Source organism: Lactuca serriola, chromosome 5, assembly GCF_051521515.1.
Source record: "Lactuca serriola cultivar US96UC23 chromosome 5, Lser_US96UC23_V15, whole genome shotgun sequence".
Taxonomy (NCBI): domain Eukaryota; kingdom Viridiplantae; phylum Streptophyta; class Magnoliopsida; order Asterales; family Asteraceae; genus Lactuca; species Lactuca serriola.
The window spans coordinates 211183723-211188702 of record NC_136412.1 but is presented as its reverse complement, the minus strand read 5'-3'; positions in this window follow the sequence as shown (position 1 = coordinate 211188702).

Here is a 4980-nt window from a genome sequence, read left to right as displayed (position 1 = left end):
TTTCTTTTTTAAAAACCTTTTATTTTCCCTTAGTTTGAGTTCAGATACACCCGGAAGTGTATCCGAATCCCTCAAACCAAGGCTCTTATACCAACTTGAAACAACCCAAAAATACGACCCAAAAATTTCATTTTTCAATATAACCAAAAACCATAAAATCTGTGTATCATATCATAAAACCACACACTATGTATCTCAACCATGGTAAAAATACTGTGAGGAAAACTGAATCATATCTGTAACATAACAAAATCAAGAAACTGAATCAATCCCATGATAAAACTGAAGTTGTGGTGGGTGCGATGCCATCATCCCGAGCTCTTCCCTTTGCCTGCAGAAGTACCTGAAACCAAAACTGAAAATGTAAGCACGAAGCTTAGCGAGCTCCGCCAAACTACCACATACCAAACAATACATATAAAACACATATTGGGCCTTGCCCACTGCATCGGACCGAAGTCCGGAACTGTCCGGAACTAACTGCATCGGACCGAAGTCCGGAACTGATTGCATCGGACCGAAGTCCGGAACTGACTGCATCGGACCGAAGTCCGGAACTGACTGCATCGGACCGAAGTCCGGAACTACTCATCATCGCATGGCATAACACATAACAACTAACATAAACACACATATTGCATTCTGCATCGGACCATAGTCCGGAACATATAACACACAACGTGCTTGAATCACGGAGACATCAAGCATACTGAACTACTGCTTCGGACTGAAGTCCGGAACTGACTACTAACTAAATGGGCCGACATTGTGGCCGTAGACCCGTTCCTACTGGAAGGAAACTCACCTCGTGAACTGGCTGCTGTGTGTATGGCTCTGGAAGCTAACTGCTGCTACTCTGGAATCTCCCCGGCTCAAAGAACTCTGATTTGCCCTTGGATCTTTGATCTACTCCTCTTCTCCTTGCTCCTTTCTTCTTCTTCTTCTTCTTCTTCAAGCCTTAACAATTTCACACAAGAACACTTAGATCATTCAAGGATGGATTAGGGTTTTCTCACAGCTCTCTCTGAGGATGAAGGAGGCGAGATTGGGGCTGAAAGATCGTATAAATAGTGAGCAACCCGGGGATTTAGGGTTTCTTCCAGACAGGCAGACTCGCCGAGTCCCGAATATAGACTCGCCGAGTCGACGACTAACACGTGCTCGAAATCCCGTCCCTACTCGGTGAGTCAGGCTATGAACTCGCCGAGTCCCTCTTGCAAACTTCAAAATAAATACCATGGAATCATCATACCAGAGACGGGTCGTTACATTCTACCCAACATATTTTTTTAGATACAAAATACATATATAGTTTAATCATTAAAACTTATATAATTTATCCATTCCACAATCATCTCGAATAAACAACAATATATTATACACGTAGCACGTATTTCATAGCAAATACTTAATATTTATGCGTAAGAAGAAAGTGACTACACACTCACTTGATTAGAAGATGATCGGACATCATTACGACTTGTTGAAGTAGTACTCTTCGGTAGATCTGGGAGATCTTCAAAAAAACCGGGCTCCTCGTGGGCAGAGCTTCGGCTCGGGAATCTCACTTCTTGGGATCTTCTAGACTTCGGAAGTTGCTACGGGGCTCGGGAATGATATTGGGGCTTCGGCATATAATTGGTACGCAAATCGAGGCAAAAACTAGAGAGAAAGGAAGAAAAAGGGCAAAGGAATCGGCTGATCTAGGTTTCTATTTATAAGCTGTTGGGTCTGGGATTACACTAGGCGTAATTTTGTAGTACGTTGGGCGTAATCTTTGGATAAGCTTTGGTATGCGTGCCATGATCTTCAAAAATTCATAACTTTCGCATACGAGCTCCGTTTTTGACGTTCTTTATATCCACGCGTAGGTGAGATTATGCTTTACAACTTTCATTTAGACTCCGTTGGCTAATTTTGACTTTATTTTTATTATATTATTTTTAGTAGGCCTGGACAGGAAAACTCTGTTATAAATTCATAACTTCTTCATCCGACATCCGTTTTTGCCTATCTTTTTATCGTTTCACTACAATTGACGAGATCTTCGATTCTCGTTTAGATTGTTTCGGCTAAAAACCGCTCGATCTAAAATCGAGTATTCGGGCTGCATACTGCTAAGTTGAAACTTAGAAAAATCATAACTTCCTCATACGACGTCAGATTTGGACGTTCTTTTTATGCACGCTCACGGTTTAACGAACTCTACGACTTTCGTGTAGATCGCTAAAGCTAAATATCGCTCTAACATAAATTTACTATTTATTTCGCGCTGTGTCGTGCCGGTTCTGTCTCAAAACTTCGACAGGTCATAACTTCTTCGTTATAACTCAAATTTCAGCGTTCTTTATATGGACGGAAACCTTGTAACATATACTATAACTTAGTTAAGATTATTCATTCTAGATAATCTTTCATCAAAAATCCATTTTTGACGCCTATCGTCTCTAAATTGACTTGCCCGGATCTATGGGCGTTACAATTATCTCCCCCTTAGGATGATTACGTCCCGGAATCATCAACAAAATAGGACTTGCATAATGATTCCACACGTTATTTATTTTTCCTAGGTAATAACCGTAACTTCTATGCTTCCTTGAAAGAGTATTTAACTCTATGGCCTTCTTGACCGCAGAAGATGCCCAATCTTGCATCTGCTTATCGTACTATGTTGTACTTTTGATTGAAACCTTCAAGTTACCAAATAAGTCCTTATTGTGGACTCCTTCTTCTTCTTAGGATAAATACTTTTATCTATTGTAACAGACCGATGGGTCGTGCTCTACTGACCTCTCATCGCACGATGCGACACTTAGACTTGGTTTTTTTAAAGTTAAATTCCAGAATGGAATATACCTTCCTTCTTATTCTAATGTGATATAATAACTTTTTAGCATGTAGCATTTCTAGCTATAAACTTTATGAACAACGAGTGCGATACCAATGATCGCATTAACTTCAATCTTCTGACTTACGTCCGATATTACTTCGAACTAGGTTCTCCGAACCACGTAATATACTCACCGTAGTCAGACTCCAATTGGATATGACCACTAGGGTCGGAACTAGAACCATCTTACTAGTCATTACCGAAACAATGGTAATGACATACTAGAATAAAATGGAATCAATCACCAGCTTCTTGGTAACCTTGTGACTTTCCCTGATCCAAGTGCGAGTCCTGTGCTTCCGGTAGTATATGCATCTACTACCTTTCACACCTACTCATACTCGTCCCAAGTATTGTCCCGCAGTCGACCAAGTCACCATACAAGAAAATCACAAAACAATTTAACACATAAGAAGGTGTCCAATTAATCATAAACAATTTCCCTAGACTCTACTAGGACTTCTTCATTTCTCAATCTTCAATCATCAACTCTACTCAACTCGATTGGTGATGGAAATACCAGGCGATGAGACAACTTCAAGAATTTCACCAATCGTTCCATCATCCTGCCAATCGAAGGTGTACGTTAGGCGTACCGTACTCCTTTAAACGTATTGTTATCTTATAAGACTTTCAAAAGGCAAGATACCACTCTTACTATATCTTCCGATAGGTGTCATTCACTATCATAAGCCTTTTCATTTCTTCCATTTACTTAATTCCCTACGTGTCTTCACCGTGACCTTTCGTACACCCAAGCAGACGTTCAGTGTACCAAGCGAGAATTTAAGATAAGAAAGCTTTAATTACGATAAATGTATAAATCTCCCTATCACCCCGAAACGTTTACATGCTAGTTCTAATATCGTAGTCATACGCTTAGAATCCTAAACATATAAGGTTTCCAGATCCGGTCGGCAACATACCATAGATCCGAACAAAAAAAAATAACATCAAAATAGCTTCACACAAAACATTTAGCACATTAAATCATTTTAGGCATCATTCCTAAAATAAACTAGTGCTTGTGTCAATTTAGGTGTACTACCTAACATATTTTAGACACACTCCTCACAATCATTACTTAGCATTCTAAGTTTAAGTCGAGAAATTTCCTACAAATTCCTAGTTCGCTTAAACTAATGCTCTGATACCAACTGTGACATCCCCAATTTCACGGCCAGAAAAGACCGATTTGTTTATGCTTTGTTTTATAAAATCAGAGTAATCTTTTAAAGAAAACAGTTGCGGAATTTCTTCCCAAAACAAAATAGGATAAAAATTATCAAAGCATTTTTTTAAAGAAATGTATTTTCATTATATAACAAAATCTCGGGATGTCATGTTCAATACAGACCAAAAGCATAAACAGAACAAAATAGACCTTACAACAGTTATTCATAACTACTGGCCTATAATCCAAAATCTCTCGTCAAGTCCACCAACTTATACTCTTGTGCCATTACCTGTAATGCAAAGAAAACTGAGTGTGTCAGGCTTGGGAGCCTGGTGAGCATATAGGGTTTTCAACCCACAATAATATAATTATTATTTTTAATTATCAAACAATCAATTCAAATACCCACCCCCATTATCTCCATTTATTTCTTAAAGATTTATCCTAAGAACCGATTACCCTTCTCTCATTCATTCCTAAGTATTGCCCTAAGGAACTAGCACAAAGTCTAGTGCTGCCAAGGTTCTTAGATTACCTCTGGTGAACACGCAATTCACAATAATTAATGAACACCTAGTTCAAGAACACCTAATGAACATTTAGTTCCAATATTACCCAATGAACACCTAGTTCACAAACACTTAATGAATACTTAGTCAAATATCCCTGATGAACACTAAGTTCAAATATCTAATGAACACTTAGTTCGAATATCCCTGGTGACCACAATCACCTAAGGAACACAGAGAATGAAAGCTCTTAGTTCAAACAATGTGATAATAAAGTATATCTCGATCCTGCGAAACCACTAATGTTATAAACACATATAAACTATATTTCTAAAACAATATATCCCATCCCGTCGAACCCCACATACTGACCCTATACAATGATTTTACGAGATCTAGCCTAA